At 37.1% G+C, this 22,842-nt stretch overlaps 1 protein-coding gene across 4 annotated transcripts in view; it reads left to right on the forward strand.

Annotated features, from left to right (window-relative positions):
• TMTC2 (transmembrane O-mannosyltransferase targeting cadherins 2) overlaps nt 1-22,842 on the forward strand; it is a 570,414-nt gene that overhangs the window by 140,471 nt on the left and 407,101 nt on the right. The window lies entirely within an intron of this gene.

The raw sequence follows: 22,842 nt of genomic DNA on the forward strand, positions 1-22,842 counted from the left end.
GCACAGACCCAGGAAAGTATTCAAGTCCTACTTCTGATGCCCATCACCTATGTGGACTTGAACAAGACATTTTTTCTTGTTAGGTCTGCATTTCCTCATTTGTAAAATGAGGGCTTTGGACAAGATGGCTTCAGAGGCTCCTTTCCTCCCAGAGGCATCATGGCCCTATGATCCTATGAAACGTAGAGTCAGTATAGCATCTCATCCAGAGGTTGCATTTCTTTTGTGAGGGAATATGGTAGGCGAATTGCTCTCAGCCTTTCAGTTGTGATTCGTCTTGAGCACTCTTCTCAATGGCTCCTTCGGTTTCCTGAGTACAGATTTGCTTCAAGCACATGGAAAGGATAGCTTTAGTTATTACTGTCTAATCTGATGTTAATATCAGTGTAAATGGGTTACATGTGTCAGAAAGTGTTGGTGCTAGAAAAAAAATGTCTACCCTTGATTATCCATTGTAAAAGGGAGAGTTGAAATAGAAAATTTTCATTGCTTTCAGGTATTCTCATAACTATCTCCTCCCCAAGAGCTGCTAAAAACAAAATATGGTGATTTATGTTTATCTCTCTTTGTCTCAATGTATTCTGTGTGAAGAATATCTTATCATCACTTCATGTACAGTCATATCTGTGCCAACAAAGAGGATATATTCTACTAATATGGTATAATATTTGTTAAGTAATTTGCAATTTTTTTTTTGGCTTTTTGGAGGAGGAAGTCAGGGCAATTGGGGTTAAGTGACTTGCCCAAAGTCACACGGCTAGTAAGTGTTAAGAGTGAGGCTGGATTTGAATTCAAATCCTCCTGACTCCAGGGCTAGTGCTCTATTCACTGAGCCACCTAGCTGCTCCAATTTTTAAATCTTAACTCTATAAATGCTATCTATTAAGATAATGATAGTACAACAATGCATCACACATGTTTTATAATATATAATTGCACATGATATATAACACATAAAATAAGTTAGATATTGCATGCTATACATTATGTAACAATATACTGTTACAGCTAATGCAGTACACCAAGATAGAATATATTATATAACTATGGTTTTATTAATATATTGCTATGATTATGTCACAGTTAATGGGATATATTGATAAATGATGAATAAGAATAGCTGTGCTGGGTAGCTAGGTGGCATTTGTCAGCTGAGTAGTGAAGTGGATAGAGTGCCTGGCCTAGAGTCAGAAAGACTTATCTTCATGAGTTCAAATCCATTGTCAGACACTTACTAGTTGGGTGACCCTGGGAAAATCACTTAGCTCTGCTAGCCTCAGTTCCTCATCTGTAAAATAAGCTGGAAAAATAAATGGCAAACCACTCCAGTATCTTTGCCAAGAAAACCCCAAATGGGTTCAGAAGAATCTGACAGGACTGAACCACGTGAACAACAAAGATTTTTATGGCACTTTAAGGGTTTATCAAGTGAGATAAACACTTGATCCTCACAACAACCATATGAGGTAGGATCTTTTATCTCCATGATGGAGTAGCTTAGGCTGACACAGGTTAAATGATTATCCAGGGTCACAGAGCTAGTAATTATCTGAGGTGGAATTTCAAATCAGGTCTTCCTGATTCTACATCCAATGCTCTTTCTTACTGTACCACATAGCTTCCTATAATATGCTAGTGATGCACTTTGTCTGAAAATTTGTTACTAGAGGTAGAAATAAAACATAGAAAGCCCAGGGATTAGTTTCTGGAGGTGTCTTTCCTTTTTAGTGTGATTTTGGGTGGGATCTTCTATTGCTACATTCCATTTGATATTGCTATATTCCATGAAGTTAAGGTTAAATGTGTTTCTCAGACTGTCTCAATCCTTGTGGAGGCTTCTCTTATCTCTCTGGGGGAGATCTTGAACCAAATTATATGGATAATTAATACTCATGCCAGGCAAAATTCTCAGCCTTGGTATTACAAAGACAGGCAAAATCATGATCCCTGTCCTTGTAAGTTCTTAGTATATTAGGGGTATAGCATATAAATGGGGAACCTGTAGCTTTGAGGTCACATATGGCCCTCTAGGTCCTCAAGTGTGGCCCTTTGACTGAATCCAAACTTTATAAAACAAATCCCCTCAATGAAAGGAAAGACACCCCTTAATAAAAGGATCTGTTCTGTTGAGTTTGGATTCAGCCAAAGGACTGCATTTGAGGGCCACAGATTCCCCACCCTGTCCTAGACATATACTAGATATATGCAGTGTAATTGGAAGGTAGCTTTGGAAGGAAGGCATTGGAGGCTGGAGGTGGGGGTTGAGAAAGGCTTCCCTTCTGTAAAAGGTGGTATTTAAGTGGAATCTTAAAGACAACCAGGGAAGTGAGAAGCCTGAGGTGAAGAGGAAGAGCATCCTAGGTCTGTAGGACATCAAAAGCATGGAACTGTAAAACAGAAGGTTGTATTTGCAGAAGGTTGTATTGAAGGGAGGTAGCTGGATTGTAGAGTTCTCAAATTCATGGAGGGGGTGAAGACTAGAAATGTAGGGTGAGATGAAGTTGTGAAGGGCTCTAAATGCCAAGCATAGGATTTGATTCTGAATGTTAGTAGGGAGCCACTGGAGTTTAAGTCAACTTGATGACATTGTCAGAACTGAGCTTTAGAAAAATTACTTTGCCACCTGAGTGGAAGATGGTTGGAAACAAGGAGAGACTTGAGACAGGGGCACAAAGTAGAAGGCTATTATTATTGTCCCAACCAAAGCTTCTTAAATTTTTTCCACTTCTGAACCCTTTTTGCATCTGGGCAACCTTCCTTGGTGTTATGTGACCTGAGGGCATGTACCATGCAAAGTGCCTATGCTTTGTGTTCAGAACCAAGGCTGCAGTGAGGGTACATGATGCAACTGCAACACAGGCAAGTGCTGCCAGAAATACCTTGGATTCATTATGCATTTGATTTTGAATTAATTTTTGGTTGTTGCACGTTCAGAAACTTTTTAGTGTTGCCAAACATTTCATGACTCCCTATGGGGTTTTGACCCATAGTTTAAGAAGCACTGGTCCAGACAGGAGGAGATTCAGGCCCTTCCCAGGGTTGTGGTTGTTGTTCAGTTGTGTCCAGCTCTTTATGACCAGGCTCCTTCCACATCACCACTCAAGCAAAGTCCAATGATCCTAAGTTCCTCCTAAAACTTTACTTACATGTCCCGTCCATAGCTGCAACTGTGATTTTTAAGGACATTGAGCTTTCTATTCATGTAGTTTAGGAATATTTAGTACATTAATATGTGGAGAGGAATAATTTAATAAAACATTACTTGCCACGTAGTTTGTGTTATAATAGAGCTAGCTTGTGTTTAATTACTAAGTTTTTAGTTGAACTAAGTGAACAAAGTCTATCCCTCTCCATAGTCCCAGCATTCTTGAATGAATTCACTAGAACTGCCATGGTCAAGGCTCTCTCATCTCTTTTACGTACGTCAGAGTAGAAGGCCTTTTTGCTGTTAGTGGGGATTGGCTGACTAGAAACTTGGAAATCACAATGCTGCATATCTTCTCTAGTATCCATCCATTCCATGTTATAACCTCAATGGTTTGCTTCATGAGCTGTATTAAATATGGGGTGTTGACTGAAATAGGATTAGACAGAAAAAAACCTAAAAGTAAAGTCAGAAAATATGTGAACATGTTCCTGGATAGCTCTGATTATTTTCCACCATTCCTTGTGAATTACATAGTAGGGCATTTCCCAGTAATAATAGGCTCTATTTGATGGATCTTGCAGTTCCTAGTTGATTTTTGTTTTCTGGCTTACTCAGACATTAAGAAGTGATTGCAATAGCTAGAATCAATGCAATGGGAGGTCACTTTAGTTTTCATTTTAGTTTCTTGTGGGAAGTTTTGGGAAAAATGATTTTTCTAAATTCTGTTCATCCAGAGTTTGTGGCTGCAATGAATGTTGGTCCCATTTTGTTTTCAAACCTAATGATTGGGGTGATGCTTGATTTAAAGTCAGAGGATCTGGGTTTGAATATTTAGAGGCATCTGGTCACTCAGTGGATATCAGTGCCAGGTCTGGAGTCAGTATGACCCAAGTTCAAATCAGGCCTCAGACACTCTCCTGTTGTGACCCTGGGTGAGCCACTTAATTTCTGTCTGCCTGTTTCCTCAATTATAAAATGGAGATGACAGTGTTATATGAATACTAGCTATTACTAGTGTTAGCTATTAAACACAGCTCTATGTGACTTTGGGTAAGTCCAAACTCTTGGTGGCCTTTATTGCCTACTTTATAAAATGACTTATAATAGCCCTTTCATCCCTGTATCTAGTGTTTACCACTGTCTGGCACATATTAATAATATTTATTTGTAAATCAACTGATTAATTGACACCAGAAGACCTAAGTTCATGTCCCGTCACTGAGCCCTGCTACCATCGGGACCCTCAGACAAGTCAGTTAACTTCTGTGTGGACCTCAGTGCAAAATGAGGAAGTTGGATTAAATAGCCTCTGATGCTCTTTTTATCTCTAGGTACATGATCCAGGGAATCTCAGAACCCTGTGTAGTAGGGCACTGGGCTTGGAGTCAAGAGGAGACTGAATTTGAATCTAGGCCCCAGTGCTGAGTGCAGGAGGAAGTGTGGAGTAACAGGGGCAGCACTGGACTTGGAGTCAGGAAGATAGAGGTTCAGATCTTGTCTCAGACAGTAACTAGCTGTGTGACCCTGGGCAAGTCCCTTAACCTCTCGGTTTCCTAAAGCCTCTCTTTCCCGAACTATAAAATGCAGATAATAATAGCACCTACCTTGAAAAGTTGTTGTGAGGATGGATGAAATGTTTGTAAAAAGCAATCAGTGCAGTGCTTGGCATGTAGTAGGTGCTCTATAAATGCTTCTTCTTCCCATTTTGGTGAGGTTTGCTGGGAACATTGTTGTGAGGATCAAATGAGATAATATATAAGTGCTTGTAACAGTATGTGGCACACACTAGGTGCCTAATAAAGACTTATTTCCTTCTTCCCTTCCTTCTTTCCTTCCTTTCTTTCTCTTTCCCTCCCTACTCCCATCAGTTGAAAAATGAGGAGATTGGGTTCAATGGCCTCCAAGGTCCTTTCCACACCAAAACCTTTGATCTTATGATCCTGTGATGTCATTGAGCCTCTCTATGCCTTAATTTCTCCATCAGTAAAATTGGGATATTACTTGCATTACTTACTTTATAAGTTTATTGTGAGTGACACTATTCTCAAACCTTAAAATGCTATAGACATATGTGTAGATACATGAATAGAATTAATTCAGGTTTATTTTCAGAAGAAGCTCAGGTGTGACATTTTGAGGAATAGTGACCAGTGAATAGAGAAAACAGATAGGCAAGGCTGTCATGAGATAAGTGCTCAGTAAACCTTAACACGATTCAGAAATGTAAGTCAAGTTTATTTTAAAGGAATCTGAGAAATGCAGTTCACCAGAGAAGTCTTTTTCCTGGTTGTTTTCTGAAAAAGGTGAATCCTTTTTTTCTGTAAAGTTAGGAGCATCCTTGAGTGCATTTTTAACACTAGCAAAGGCTGAACATAATTCCCTTTTACTACCTAGGGTCACTTCTACCTACCCTTTCATCAGCTTAACTGATTTCCAAGCTATAAAATATTTTCACAGAAAGTCACTACTACTAAATTATCTCCTATAGGTTCCTATAATTCTTAAATGTATCTAGAATTCTGGTACTGTTTATGGTGTTACCAGAAGGAAAAAAAAAAGAGTTCCATAGATCAGACTTCAGGCTGTTATAGACCTATTGAATAAATAAATAAATAAAAAATAAACCTTCCTAGGTTTATGGGATTGTGTGGCAGAGAAGGGGGAGGAGGCAGCATTGGGCTACACCTCTTATTTTTCTCTTTTCCTCACTGTTATTTTCCAGCTTCTCACCAGTTGTGTGTACAGTTTACATCCCCTTACCCTCTCATCCCCCAGGGAATAGGACTCCTTTTGACTGGTATAACTAAGCTGCAACTATTTGCAACTTTGTGAAGCCTTGAAAGAGTAGAAATTCCTAACCCAAATCACATGGAGACCTGGGCAAATTGTCTACTATGTTAACCAGTAATTGTGTGTCAAATATTGACTAAGTACTGATAAATACTAGTAAATAGAATAGTCCCTGTCATCAAGGAGCTTACATTTTAACAGGGAAAGATGACATACAGGGAAGCTAGAATTAGAACTAGGAATGGAGGAGGAAGGATCATATTTTTAGAGCTAGAAAGGGGATTAGAAGCCCTGTAGTCCTACGCCCCTCATTTTACAAATGAGGAAACTGAGGCTCAGAGAGATTAAATGATTTACCTATGTTCACATAGGCACTAAAATGTCAAAGGGAAGATTTGATCCCAGATCTCCCTTCATCCAACTCAGGCATTCTATTCACTAGAAGAGGGGTTCCCAACCTTTTTTGGTCACAGACTCCTTTTAAGGATAATAATAATAAACAATTGAAGAATATATTGAATTTCAGTTACTCATCAATGAAAATAAAGATGTATTTTTCCCCATTCATATTCATGGACCCCCTGAAATCTTTCTACAGACCTGGACTCAGAATCCCTGACCCTAAAATGACCTAGGGAGATGAAAGAAGAATCACTTTAAAAACACCAACAACAACCACAAAGTTTAAAAAAATAAGACTCATTGATTGTAAAAATTGGACAGCCCAGTAAATGTTTTCTAAGGACTTTTAGTGGCAGGCAGTGGTATATGGGAAACGCCATGTATAGAAGAGTGTTTCTGAAGGAGTGTGCTGGAGCAGCTCAGTGCTTTGTAAAAGATGAATAAGAATTCCATGAAAAATTTAAGGCTGGGATATTCTTCTTTCTAATATTTAAATATGGAATGTCTTAATTATCAATGATACTTATTTCCTTTACTGCAATTGATTTTTTTTCTTTTGAAAATAGGCCCAATTTCCACCATTTTGTCCCTATAAAACTGTAATTTCCTTGAGGACAAGGACTGTCTTTTGTTTCTTTTTATGTCCCCGGCACTTAGCACAGTGCTGAGCACATAGTAGGCACTTAAGACATTTTTTTTTAATTGATTGAAATTTCCCCAATCTCTGTTCCTCTGGGGGGTATTCTGTGTCCCTTCCTGAAACAGTGTGATGATTATATGCATGCATTTCCAACCCCAAAGGATCAAGTAGCCAAATAAATTTGAGAAATGATATATTTGAGTGTGATCACTTTGAGTGTTGTAGGCCACTTGCTTTCTGTGATAGAGGGCTTTTGCTTTTGCATGAAGATCCTTTTCCTTCAAACAGGGACTGGAAACCAAGTATTCCTTGGTGCTGCTAGCAGAATGAGGCTCATTAATTTGTATTGAGCTAATCTTTGTGTGTAGTTAGAAGTTCCCTGTGTCAAATTTTTTCTCTGTACTTAATCTTTTTTTTTTTTTTAAGCAGTTGGGGTTAAGTAACTTGCTCAAGGTTACATGGCCAGTTATTTTTGTGTGGGTGCCGAGTATCTGAGGCCAGAACCGATCCCAAGTCTCCTGACACTGGGGCTGGCGCTCTTATTCACTGTGCCACCTGGCTGCCCCTTAGCAATTGGGGTTAAGTAACTTGCTCAAGGTTACACGGCCAGTTATTTTTGTGTGGGTGCCGAGTATCTGAGGCCAGAACCGATCCCAGGTCTCACGACTCTGGGGCCTGCACTCTTACTGCGCCACCTGGCCGCCCCTTGTGCTTAATCTTTATGCCTATTGGGAGCATCACCAAGTCATTTGACCTGTCTAAAACCTTTTTATTTTTGCATTCTGTATCTTTTCTGACTTTGTAATGTCTATATAGGTCACTGCTATTATATCAAATTCTCTCTTTTTCCAAATCATTGGATAGTTTGCACAGCCAGAGTAGAATGGATCTTTTCATTGCAGCATTTTATTTGGGGGAAAAGGAAGGGGAAAATGTATATGTCATAATTTACATATGTTCTAGAGTAGTAAGTAAACCCTTCAGCAAAATTTTAGTGTTTCCACACTTATGAATCCAGGAAACGTGATATTTCCACATTGAAAGAAATAATAAAAATGTCATTTCCACATGTTGTGTTTTGTTGGGGGGAGGAAAATAGGATTTGTTTTTATTGATTTTTCACTGGTATGGTGGAAACCTACACAAACATGTTTTTCCCATTAACGTTTTTCTTGCAAATGTGGAATGTGTTTGTGTGTGGCTTTGAGCTGTCTCTGTTGGTTGTAGATCACTGTTACACAACAAAGAGGGGGTTAAATAAAAAACACACATTGGCATGTTTAGAAGGCATGCTAATAGAAGTTCAGAGTACTCGGAAATTTTATAATAACTAAAAAGAATTTTTTTTTATTGACCACATTCATTGATGTATCTTAAATGGGAGGGTAATCTTAAACATACATTTTTTTTATTCATTCAACTAACATTTATGGAGTGTTATTATGTACAAGGCCTGCAGTAGGTCCTGTAGTGCATAATGCACAGTCTCCCATTGAGGACTTTATGCTCTACAAAGGGAAAATGAGCTATTGGACCAGTCACTTAATTTCCTGGACCTCTTCTTCATCTCTAAAATAAAAGTTTCTAAGATTCCTCTAAGAGCCTCTAAAGTTTCCTTCCAACTTTAAATCTATGATTCTTTAAAAGTCATTCAAGTAACTTTAATAGAGAGTCAGATGTTCTGAGAGGCATGAGAGATAGAAATAAAATGCAAAGGGTTAGGTCAATGGAAGGAGAGATTGGTAAGGAAGACTTCTTGGAGGAGGTGGCATTTGCACTAGGCCACAGAGGCTAGAATTTTGATTGGCTGCTATGACTGGAGAAAGAAAAAAAAATCCAGATAAAGGAAAAAAACAAAACAAAAGGATTTATGGGCATGTGAAAGAATAGCTAGTCATCAGCTTTGACTGGAGTGGAGCTATGTATGCAGTGGTGGAATATGGGAGAAGGGTCATTTGCGGCTAACTCATGGAGGCACTTGAAAATCAATTAGTTAATAGAGTTAAATGAATCCAGAAAGCAAATCAATAAGCATTTGTTTAGTAAGAGCTACCTCATACCAGGCACTGAAGATATAAATATGAAAAAATCAAGGAGGACAAGAACTGATTATTATTATTATTGATAATAATTAATAATAACGTCATCTATTGATAATGCTTAATAACAATAATAACTAGCATTTATCTAACACCTGCTATATGCCAGATATTGTGTTAAGCACTTTACAGATATCATGTCTTTCTATCCTCCCAACAAAAGTAGGTGTTATTATTAAACTCATTTTATAGATGAAGAAACTGAGGCACACAGTAGTCAAGGTATTAAGTATATGAGATTGAATTTGAACTAAGGTTTTCCTGACTCCAAGCCCAGTGGTCTATCCATTTCACCAAGCTGTGTATATATGATTGGATTTGTCAAATAGAAGGTAATTAACTTTGAGAGGAAGTTTCAGTTGAATGGTAGAAGCAGAAAGTAGATTTCAAGGTGTTAAAGAGAAATGATTGTGAAGGCAATCATGTGTCGTCTATACTTGAAATAGTCAATTTTTTTTCTTTCTTGAGTCTACAGGATTGAAATAGATCCCCACTTTAATCCAAAACCACATACTCCTGAGGAACAAGGATCTAGCCTTACAGCAAGGATCTTAGAGTCTATGTGTTGAGTTTCAGTTCTTTTTTCTCTCCTGATTTTCTTTTTGTGTTACTTTAGCATAATCAATGATAAATGGCCTAGAGAAAATACTAGGCACATAGTAGCCACTAAATAAATTGAATTATAAAATGTTAGCTTTGAAAGTTACCTTAGGGAGCCACACATTCCCATTTCATACATGAAGAAATCTATGCCTAGAGAAATAAAGTGACTTGCTTGGCAAAGAACTCATTAGGACTAGAACCCAGCTATTCTCATTGTCAGCCTAGAACTCTTTATTCTTGTCACCCTGCCTCAGTTGAGTCAGATCCTTTTTTTTTTTTTTAAAGCAATTGGGGTTAAGTAACTTAGTCAAGGTTACACAGCCAGTTATTTCTGGGTGTGGTGCTGAATATCTGAGCCCGGATTTGATCCAGGTCATCCTGACACTGGAGCCAGTGCTCTTACTCGCTGAGCCACCTGGCCGTCCCTAAGCAATTGGGGTTAAGTAACTTGCTCAAGGTTACATGGTCAGGTGTTTCTGGGTGGGTGCTAAGTGTCTGAGCCCGGTATTCGATCTCCAGGTCTTCTCAACACTGGAGCCGGTGCTCTTACTCGCTGTGCTACCTGGCCGCCCCCGAGTCAGATCCTTTGCTAATCATTCTCATTCACTGGAGACCAACTCTAATACGGTGTTGTTGTTGAAGCTTAATCTGATTGCTCCTTCCCATCTGCTATAAGCTCCCCTCTGGAGGCTTAGTTTGTACCCCTCATTGCAATTTCATGTTCATCTTTGTGTTTTGGTTATTGAATAATCCTTCTCTCTCTAAGTAGACTATAAGTTCTGAGAAGGTAGGCACTATGTTTTAATCATTTTTGTATGCCTCTAAGTGCCTTTTACATAGTTGTTAAGCTATTTGTTAAATAAAATATTTATTGATCAAATGTATTGCTGAATGAAAAGATAAAGGAATATTATGGTAATTCATCAAAACTAAATCGATGCAAAAGGAATCTTTACTCAATCAGTGAATACATAAGCATGTTAAGTGGCTACTGTGTGCCAGTCATTGTCTCTAGCATAATGGGGTTTCAGAGACAAAAATGAAATGGCCCTTGACTTCAAGGAGCCCCAAAGCATTTATTTTAAGTAATATCCATATAAGTAGATATAAAAAATATATATGTGTGCATATTATGTGACGCACATATATAATATGTATATTATATTTACATATCTATCTGTATATCTACGTATAATCTCTATATGTGTATATGTATGTATATGTATATGTATGCAGTTTTGAACAAGGGGAGGCAGTAAAAGCTAGGAAGGATGAAGAAGGCACTTATGTAGGAGGCAGTAATTGAGCTGAGCTTTGAAGGAGACTACAGATTCTAAGAGAAGATGGTGAGGAAAGGAATGCATTCCAGTCATACAGAACAGAACTAGTAGGGACTAAGTACTTACTGAAGAACATTGTATTAAAGAAATGAAATTTATTACCTGTTTTTTTGGGGAGGATGTGGTATGGTGGGGGTGGAGTAGGGAGTCAACCTTTGGTTACATCAACATAGGTAACTCCCAGTGCAGAAACTCCTTTCAGTGATGCTGATCAGCATCATAACTGTAACTTATCTTAGTTATCTCAAACACTAAAAAAATTTGACTTGCACATGGTCATTAAGGAATGTGTCAAACACAGGGACCACCTCCAGTCTTCTTCACTCCAGGGCTGATTCTCCATCTATGATGCCACATTTCATCTTCCTTATTGAAAAGAAATGATAAAGATATATTTTTTGTTCATATGGACATGTTTTTCTTTTCTTAAATCAGATGAAATGTAGCTTACACTGATGACTTTAGAGTCTCCTTCATTAAACCAGACATTCTATAAGAAGTATCTTTGGCATGCACCTGGACACCAAGGAATGTCTTTGTCATACACCCTACTGGTAAATGACAGTTTGTTCTTAGGGACTGGAGAAGTAGTTAATTTATACATCTACTCAGCTTTTTAGACCTTTGCTTTGTGTTGCCAATATTGCTACATTAGTTGTGAAGTTTTTCTCTGTATTAGTAGAATTAAAAAAGAAACTGCTAAAAGTTAAATGAACTTGATCACAAGTAAACCGAAATCGAATACCTGCTCTGTTGATCAACTTTTACGTTATTTGTAATTTCTAAAGAAAAAGAAAAGCATCCTAGACCAAGTCACTCCATTTCTATGGGCCTCAGTTTTCTATTCTGTGTAGTGGGGAAATGGGAAACTGGATTGGATAAACTTCTCCCAATTCCCCATTCATAGCAAAGGCAAAATAATATTTCAATTATATTAAGCTTCTTAATGGAATTATATTTTTAGTTGGTATAAACAAATCATCATCCAATCAGCCAAGAAGCAAATCATTTCCCAAATGATAATATTTGGAATTTGTTTCTATTTTGCTAGTTGGTGAGCTCCATTGATAGCTGGTGATGTAGTAGATTTTGGGCAGACTTTGTAGTTAGGAAGATGTGGGTTGAAGACTCATCTCTGACATGTTCCTGCTGTGCCATTTTCTAAGTTATTTGACCACAGCCAACTCTTTAAGATTTTAAGTTGTCCTTCTGTGTCAGTGGAGGAATTTTTTAACCTGGGTGGAATCCTACATTGATGATATTATAGATCTGTACTACATCATATCTCATCCCCACATACACCAAACAAGCTCCATGAGGACTGTGTCTTATATAAATTTCTAAATTTATATCCTAGGACTTAGCACATTAAGGGATTAGTAAGTGGTTGTTAAATTTGAATTTGTTGCATTTAACTTTTGTTTAAGCAAGAAGGGTGTGATAAGAAAATAGAGAAGCATTTAGGATAGGAAGAGGATCTGGACATGTAATTTCATGCACATAGTCAACAAGTCAAGTAAAGAAACATTTATTATGCATCTAAATGTTCTAAGCACCATGCTGAACTCTGGGGATAGAAAGTCAAAAGAAAAAACAAAAACCAAATAACAGAAAAAAAAGTAGTCCTTGCGTTCAAGGAGGCTAATCTCATGAGGACAAGTGATATGCAAACAACTGCATATACACAAGATATATTATATAGGATAAACTTGAGGTAATTTCAAAGGCAGTAAGATAAGGGAGGACTAGGAAATCCTTCTTGCAGATGGTAGGACTTTAACTGAGGATTTAATGGTGGGGCTTGGTTCTGGACAAGAGTAGAAATAAAGGACCTTTCTTCACTGAAGGGGTGGGCAACTCTCTCTCTCTCTCTCTCTCTCTGTCTCCCTCTGTCTCTCTCTCTCTGTCTCTCTGTCTCTCTCTGTAATATTGTATATACAATCAGACATTTTATATTTTGGTTGATAATTCTGAACATTTTTTTCCTTTTTGAAAAATCTTTATTATAGGAAGGCTCACCTGTGGAGCAGTGGGAAGGATATATTCAGAGACTATGATGTGCAAGCAAAAGGTATCAAGGAAAAAGAAAGAATTAATAATTAAACAAGGAAGTATGGAATAATGAATGGAGGACCAGCCTTACACTCCAGAAAACCCAGGTTTTCTGCCTTTCTTATGTGGGCATATTACTTAAAAATCTCACTTCCCAAAGTAAATTTCTAAGACTCTTAAGTTTCATATGAATTGCAGATCTGTATTTGTGGGGAAGAGTTTCTATGAAGGGAGCTCCTAAAATCATTGAAATCACAATGTTGGGTAAGAACATAAAAGTAAAAACCACAAGACCAAAATCAAATACCAAAAAACCAAAGTGTTTATTCAGTCCCGGAACATTAAATAAATGGTATCAGAATTAGGCACATATATATCTTATTAAATCTCATTAACTAAAACCATAAAGGGACTCCCAAATAACCTACTTGACCGGTAGATGACATACTATATAGATCACCTGACTCAAGAAGACTTGGGTTTGAAGCCTGCTTCAGATATTTCCTAGCTCCATGACAAGCCAGTTATATTCATTTGTAAAATTGGAGGGGGTGATGGCACCTATCTCACAGAATTTTTGTGAGGATCAAATGAGCTAATCTACGTAAAATGTTTTGCAAACCATAAAGCTGAATGCATGTATGAGTGAGCTATTACTGGTAGTGTTATTCTTTGGCAGCATAAGAAGGATCCTGATTTCACACCAGTATAATAGGGTCACTCTAATAATAAGGATTCAGTTTAGAATAAGACTGGAAACAAACTGTGTTCCTTTTTATGATGGGAAGGAAAAGTTTGAAGAGAATTTCAACTAGGTTTTATAAAGTCTCAAGTGAGGCTATTTAAAGTATACGTGGACAGTTTAGGATCCAGTTAGCATTCAGAGATACCATAAAACGATTAGACTCTTTCAAATTAACACATAATGAACTGTGGGGAAATTACAACATTATATTTGGAACTGTCCAACAATGACTTTGATGGGTTTTAATTGGATTGACACGGATCTATATACCTGATTTGTGTTGGAGTTTAAGATTTCAAGGCACTTTTAAAATGCTTTTGGTTTCTGCACAATTTAAAAAGAAATGGGAAACTTGTATGGGAATTAGAAGTTGAACTTTTGTGGAAATAGCAGGCACCTTGCTGGGGTTTACTATTGATTAAAATGCCCTCTTCCCTGGCAGATTCCAGTTTGTAGAGAAACTTCAAAAGCAGAGACTCAATCACCATAGAAATAACATTCTTTCTGCAGAATTCTGTTGGATGACCTTCTGATACTGGGTGGTTGAATGCTCAACTGTATGTTCTCACATTTTTAAGTAAGACACATATACCAAGAAAAAAAATTAAAAAAAATCAAATGAGCTACTTTAAAATGTCTCCTAGGATACTTTTTCCCTCCCTCAAATCTTATGATATGCAAGATTTAGAATTGGTTATATAATTTGTTTCATAATGCTGTCACTTTTTACTATATTTTTCATTTCAAATTGGAAGTTCCAATTAAACAGGAATCATCCAATGAATAATAGTGTGGCTTTTTATAGTAATCTATATAGAAAGTTTGTGTTCTATATCACTACGTAGAATTATTTCAGCTTAACACCATCTCTTAAATGCCAACTATGTACTAGACATTATACTAGGGGCTGAGAGAGGCATATATTGGAGGATCATTGATTTAGACCTGGAAAGGCCTTATAAGGCATTTAGCTCAGTCTCCCCCGTTCCCCCCCACCCCCAAACAAGGACTTGCCCATGAATTCTTGTTATAAAAGATATTAAAAAGACACTATTTCTTGGGTTGTCATGACCAGAGGATTATTCAATAAGTGACCAAATTACTGGTTATTTGCCTCTTTGTATTTAGGCTGGCTTCTGGAAAATTGATTCAGTCTATTACCATAATTATCCAGGATGACTATTTAGCATGATTAAAGCTTCCAGAGATTGTGCTAAACCTTGGGAATCCAGGTTCACCTGTACACAGTGATGAGGCATTTGAGTAAGATAAATTAGAGGATTGGACTAGATGGTCTCTAATATTCCTTCCAGTTCTAAATTTATGATTCTGTAGTCATGGTGTAGTCACCCCAAACATGGGCTTATGTTTGTAGACAATATTCAAATTCATTGGAATATTGGGAGAACTTGACTTTCCCAAAATGAAGTTCTGAGATTCACAAGAGTCAGCCATCCTCAAATGGACCAATGTTTCCAAATAATAAATTGGGGCAGATAGGTAGTGCAGTGGATAGAATATTGAGCCTGGAGCCATTAAGACTCATCTTCCTGAGTTCAAATCCAGCCTCAGACACTTAACAAGCAGTGGAACCCTGGGCAAGTCTTTTAACCTTCTTTAAAAACAAAAGAAAACAGGTGGATGTTCCAGGGAAGGAGAAATAAGGGTAACATTATTAATAACCAGAATATCATATGAAAGTCATTTCACAATAACTTGTGTATGGTGGAAAACAATGAAAAATAGTGGTTAAGTTGTTTTTTTTTTCCAAAGAAGCAATCTCTTTAAATGGTTTTGAATATTGTCAAGTATTTGTACTGATTTCTGGAGGAAAGAGAAGACTGTGTGTTATAGAATATAAGATATGGAATCTTACTATTCTCCTTAGACCAGAGACTACTTTTAAAGAAAATTTCAGATATTATTTACGGTATAATGCTGTATAATTTGGAACAATCTAGAAATTAGACCTACATGGTTTTATGAATTTAATTTTAAAAAATACTTTTTTATTGACTTATTTTTTCACATGGCATAGTAGGTGGGTAACTGACCTCAAAGCAAAGGAGAACTGTGTTCATGTCTTACTCATTATATACACTATGTTGCCTTGGACCAGTTACTTAATCTCTCATTGTTCTAGTCAACTAAGATTTAAACTTGCATAGGAAAAAAAAAACACCACTATGCTACATTGGTGGAGATAATTTTCCTCATTAGGGGATTCCATTTCAATGAAATCATAATTCTAGTTACTATCTATCCCTACTTTTTGTTTTTATATGACCTACATATATTCCTGCCTTCCTTACCTCTCCCAGAGAGCCATTCTTCATAGCAAACAGCAATAATGAGAAAATGAGACAGTACAGTAAAACTAACCAATATATATATATTAAAAAAAAGGTATTTAGTGTTCTGCACCCATAATCCTTCACCCCTGGAAAGAGGGAGTCATGCATGGAATCTTATTCTTCACTAAAGATTTTAGGAATTAAATAATGTACAATTCAATTCTGGAGCAGATTAGAAGACCTTGATCATATGTAATGATAGCTAATTATATTGAGTGGGGAGAGGGAAGGGGTATATTATGGAGTCCTGAAGGGCAGAAGTGGGTCCAATTGATAGAGATCACACAAAAGCAAGTTTTCATCTTTACTATTAGAAGCGTTTAAGGATGGGATGGAGTATTACAGGTTTCCCAGCCCTTGACACTGTGAAAGAGAGCTTGAACAACCACTTGGGGATGCCATGGCTAGCATTCACCATTTATGTATGGGATGAAATAGATAATTGTGATGGAGTCTCTTCTGGTTCTAGGATTTTGAGACTTTAATAATAATGACAAAAAATGCCGTGGCTCTATATTACATACTTATATGGGTCTGTGTTTTTTCCTCCAATAGAATATAAGCTCATTGAGGGCAGAGACTTTTGTTTTGTATTCCTAATACCTAGCATAGTGTTTGGCAAATATCAGGTTTATAATGTATGCTTATGAGAAGGATTGATTGAGTTGCAGCAGGGCTGAACATTGGGCTGGAGGATCTCTGACTTCTCTTCAGAGTGATGTACAACTCTGTGATAAAAGTCTGCTCACATCTCACCTGTGTTTTACACATAAGTATTTTGTTTTAGTTTTGCTAAGCACTAAAATGAAAAATTCTGCTAGAAATTGAAGTTGACTTCCTTGTTACTTAAATAAGCATGTAAAAATAGCCTATTTTTAGGTGAATATGTAGTTGAAAATGTGAGGTGTAATAGGTTTGGTTTAGATTTGAATTTTTGAAAAAAAAAGGTATTACTTGGCTTACTTAGTATGCATATTTCAAGATAGACATAAAGGTAGAAAGGAAATTTAAATGGAAAATTAATTTGAACACACACCTTACAAATGATATTCATGGAATATTCTTAAAAGATTTTGATTTTCAATGTGCAATACGTCTGAAATTTTATTTATCTCCAAAGTATTTTTGAATTCAAGCTATAATTTTTAAAATTATAATACCAGAAGCCAGTGGATGCTGTTATAATGTTGAATGTTGTTGTGTTTGAAGGGCTCATTTATAATATGAAAAAAGCCCATTACTTAATTTTGACTCCTGCTAGAGACATAATTATCCTTTTTGGTTGATCTCAATGAAATTAAAGAGATCTCACAATATCGTAACAAGACATCAATCACATAAAGTAGTTCATAATTAAATTAAGGTGGTATAGAAAGCAGTGCCTTTGATGAGGCCTGAGATCTTTGGAGAATGAGTATTGCCTTTTCTCTCCCCCTCCCCCCACCTCCTTCTTGGCAGCTCGTATGTCTTTTTTTTTTTTTTAAAGCAATCAAGGTTAAGTAACTTGCTCAAGGTTACACGGCCAGTTATTTCTGGGTGTGGTGCTGAGTGTCTGAGCCCAGGATTCGATCTCCAGGTCGTCCCAACACTGGAGCCGGTGCTCTTACTCACTGTGCTACCTGGCCGCCCCTCAGCTTGCATGTCTTACTGAATTTACCTCCCCAGAGTGAAATCTGCTATACTGGTTTTCTGAGAACCTGGCTGTCTTTAGATATTATTGAACCACTTCTCCTTAAAACAGAGATTGCATAACATGCTGGAAATTGATTTATAAATGCTTACATTTTAAGGGAGTTTAAAAATAAATTAAAAAAAAACTGTAGAGAAAAGAAATAAAAAATACTGACCAAGTTGGAAATTAGTGGTAAAACATTTTTTTTTTTAATAATCAAAAGTCAACAGTGGTAGCCAGATCCTTCACAAGGGAGGGCAATTTAGAATGATATCAAATCTATTTGAAATATGGTTTTAAGTATCAACTGCACAAGTAGAATCTTATTAACCTTATCTAATGGACATTTTCTGTATCTTATTGAATAACTGTCAAATCCTGTTAAGATGACCAGTGGATAAAACTGCAAGCATCAGAATGTCTCAGCTATTTTTGGTCATTCTGTCATTGCTTGTTGTCCAGTGCTTAGCACAGGGCTCCTTATAGTAGGTGCATAATAAATGTAAATTGATTGGCTGACAGTCAACACCCCAGCCTTCCCCCATCAAACACCAGAGGTTAGCTAGTTCAGTAAGTTTGGGAAAAGAAGGAACAATAAAGGCATATGGTTAGATTGAGGTGGTAGATTTCTCTTAACATGATTTGAAGTTCTTGATTCAGAAAAGTAAAGGAAACTGACTTGACTCTTAATAAGGACAACATCCCTAATACCATCAGACCTGGTCTAGAGTTTAGAAGATGATACAAAGTGTACTTTTACTTCCCACGGGAAGAGGTAAGGAACAGGTTCTATGCTAGCAAAGGGAAAGCTGATCTGTGGATGTTCGAAATAGTGGGGAGCTGCATGCAAGAATTTTTGTCCCTCCTTTCCTCTCTTCTCTCTTTCAGGAGAATATTGGACACAATATTTTCCTTCTCCCTTTGGGTCTGTTTCAGTGGCTGGAGTTCTTTTGGGGTATGCCTCAAATCAGCAGTCTGTCCTGGAAATATAATCTCACTGTATTTGCTTAACAGTTTGTACCTTTGTTGTTGTTCTACCCTTTCAGTCTTGTCTGATTCTTCATAATCACATTTGGAGTTTTCTTGGCAAAGATGTTGGGTCAGCTCACGATTTCCTCCTCCAGCTGATTTTATAGATAAGGAAACTGAGGCAAACAGGGTTAAATGACTTTCTCAGAGTCACACAGCTATTAAGTGTCTAGGGCCATATTTGAATTTAGGTCTTCCTGACTCTATGCCTGGTGCTCTATACACTCTGCCATCTGACTGTGTTTTTAAAAGAATAGAAGTCATTTTAAATAGAGCTACATGTTTGAACTGAGCTAAAGATTTCCCTGAAGGTCTATCTGCTTGCTAATAATGCTCATTAAATAAATGTCCCCACTCAAAATAAAGGGGGGGCATTTTAAATTGGAGTTAGGTTTATCCCATCCTTTCATTCCCTAGTAATTTCCTGTCACCTACTTGTTAAAATTTCCTTATGAATTACTGACTGAGAAGAAAACTCATTTATTCTCTTAATTCCTTTGCAGAACAGTATTGGTAATATGGGATAAAATAACTGCATAATTTATCTTAACTTTAAAACATTCTAAAGAGGAAACTACCCTTCTTTTAACAGTCATATTGTTGAGATAAAGTGATTTCAAATTGAGTACTGGGCTTGCAATTAGGAAGACCAGCATTCACATCCCTTAATCCCTTTGGCCCTGAATTCAAATTCCTCAGATACTCACTGGCTAGCTGTGTTACCTGCACATCACTTAATCTCTTGCCCTCTCAGTTCTATTATTATTAAAATTAGGAATAATAATAGTATCTACTTCCTGGGTGAGGTTAAAATGAGGTAATATTTGTAAAACTGCTTTGCAGACTTTAAATCACTTTATGAATACTAGATGTTATTATTTTTTGTTATTAATATTATTATTATTAGTAGTAGTAGTAGTATGTATGTATGTTTGTAATAGTATTTAAATAGTAGTAATGGTCTGTAAAGTTATAAGCATGTTGAGGACGGGAATTAACATTTGTATATTTTTATATGTGTGTCCATAAAATAACTTCTAAAATGAATGCACCAGAAATCCTATATCCAAATGAATTTATGAAACCTTAGATTGGAAATGCCATAGCCTCATCAATTTAGAACTGGAAGGGGCCTTAGAGGTCATGTACTCCAACCCCCTTCATTTTTTACAGACGAGGAAACTGAGGCTCACAAAGTAATTTGCCTAAACTTACAGAGGCAGCAAGTGACAAAGATGGGTTTTGAATCCAGGTGTGCTGACTTAAAATAATTATAGTTTTGACCTAATTCCTAACATAATACATAGAATTCTGGGCATGAAGTCATAATCTGTTGGGTTCAAATGTGTTTTTATTTTACTCTTATGATAATGTGACCCTCTACACAATACTTAATTTCCTGGGTCTCAGTTTCATCTCTCTGTAAAAACAGAGATAATACTCTTAGTACAAAGCTCACTGGATTGTTGTGAAGCTTAAATAAGGTACTGTATGTACAGTGTTTTGCAAAATGTAAAGTACTATATAAAAGTTACTCATTAATAATGTTAAAGGTACTGATAATAATATTGTCAGTAGCAAAAAACAAAGAAACAAAAATACCTGATTATTATAATTACAGCCTGTTACCTATTTAGACATATCTATTGTAAATTTTTCCTTATGTGAATGGAAATCTGTAACCTGTCACTTCTAACAATTTATTGATCTGAATTCTACCTTTATTTCACATAGTAACCCTTCCTATCTTTGATGATGGCTATCGTATCTCTTCCCCCCTCCCCCCTAGCATCCCCTCCCTTCTCTTTCTGAGGCAAACTAACCCCCTCCTCAACTGTTCATCTTATGTATGATTTCCAGATTTTGCACCTTTCTGGTCACCCTCCTCTATACACATTCAGCCTTTTTACTGTGCTTGAATTATCACAATATTACAAATGTCGCTTGATTCATGACCATGAATTGTGTTGGTGTTTGACTATGTGCTGCTAATGGTGCTGTCATCTACTTCCTAGTTCTTCATCTTATACACCAAATATTTGTTATGAGGTACTTTGCTTCACTAAATGCTTCACTAAAATCAAGAAATAGGCCACTGTGATGTCATGCCCTTGATCTACTGTAGCAGCAAGCACCCCAAGCGTCCTCAGGGTTTGCAGCTACCACAGGTTCTTGGATCTGCTTTGTTAAAGGAAAGCAAGTCAAAATGGGTTAACAAGCTTACTTTAATCAGTCAGACATATATCGTTTACCTTGTTCAGGAGAAAAGGTCAGCACCCTGAACCTCAAAGTATACAGGCATAATTATCAAGACAGAAACATCAAGTAGACAGATTTCCAAACTGTCCAACCATTACATCCATACCCAGTCAACATCTGGGTTTCCACATTCTGGGTTTTTCAAAGCCGGGGGACTCTCAACAACGGCTTCCCAGAATTCAGATCAAATCACAGAACACTTCTCAAAGTGAGTCCCAAAACAAAGCTACACATCAGGGCTTATATAGCCTTCTCCTGGCTCAGAGAATGTAACAACCTTTTTGACCCACTGGCCAATAAAAAAGTATCTACTGAAAAACAAGCCTCCCTCCCCAGGCTTCTGGTGCACTTTAGCCTAGGGGCAGGGAAGATCTTTAAAATTTACATTCGCATTACATCTACTAGTTTAATAACTGTTTATTTAAAATAATGAAGACCTGACTAGTTTTTAGTGATTGCATGCTGGCTTCCAATAAGGGCTGCATTCTTTCCTTAGTGCTCACAAACCATCTGTTTAATAATTTGTTATTGAATTTTATTTGTGACCTTAAACCAAGCCCCTGTCTAGTTTTTCTTGCTTCCACATCCAGTTTGGATGCAATGACCATTCATTCCAGTGATATTCTTATTATTCTAGAATTACATTCTCATTGACCTTTTTCTCTGTTCTATCAACTTTGCCAATACCCAGTTTTAAGCAACTCTTAATTTTTTGACCCCCTTTTGAGCTGTTGAAGTTGGTAGGAGAGTCATAAAATAGTTTGAGTGGAGTCTTCTATAAATTAACATCCTAGTTGAGCCTCACTGCTGCTTCAACTCTTATTGACCCTATTTCAAATTTTGCATGAGGCTTATTCTGAACTTTGTTCACTCTCTAACCTATCTGTCACATTCAAGTTTAGATTCCTCCTTTCCTGAGAAGAACAACACAGTCTGAACAAAACGGTTTTTTGCCGAAACTCAAATTTTTCTATACCTATATTTCCACCCATCTTTTCATTACTGCTTCAGGTGATTATTATTTTTCTTCTCACTTCCTTGATATCTGCACACCATACCTTTTGCTCTCTACCCATCTTTCCTACTATGTCTTTCTCCATTTATCAGAATGAAAGCCCCTTGCTTCTAGGTCATGTGACCAACAACATGGAGAACTGGACGCTTTCTCTGATCCTCATGACTTCTCAGACTTCTCCAAAATAGGAATTTATGCATAAGAGATAAAGCCATTTCAACAGCCTCTATGGTTTCAGACATCAAACATCCCCCCAAAGGTTAACAATCCTGTGACCTAACAGAAGGGAAGACTAATCCCTAACCCCTAACATGCTCACTCAATACCACCTCCTCAACTATCTGACATCATATTCTGGCAGGCCACAATAATTGGATATAAAAGCTTTCAACAGAACTTGAATCTGTCCTCCCCCCGCTCACCTTTCCCTAAGCCAGGAAAAAAAACAAAACAAAACTGAAGCTTTCTTTATCTGGGATAGCAACATGTCAGCATGCTGTGTTGTGAAAAAAACCTCAGAAAGATAACTGAGGAACAGAGGAAACTGAGGCAAGATGCCAGTTGGTATTCCTAATGAACCTGAAGTCCTGGGGCCTAGAATGCATATGGAGGTGGTTTTGTTCTTCCCGATGTCACTTGGGGCAGAGACTGAGGCCAGTGAAATATGAATTGCCCAGTATGGTAGGATGCTGAG

Source organism: Petaurus breviceps, unplaced genomic scaffold, assembly GCF_028583685.1.
Source record: "Petaurus breviceps papuanus isolate PSGF00001 unplaced genomic scaffold, PetGlider_PUasm1.0 225, whole genome shotgun sequence".
Taxonomy (NCBI): Eukaryota; Metazoa; Chordata; class Mammalia; order Diprotodontia; family Petauridae; genus Petaurus; species Petaurus breviceps.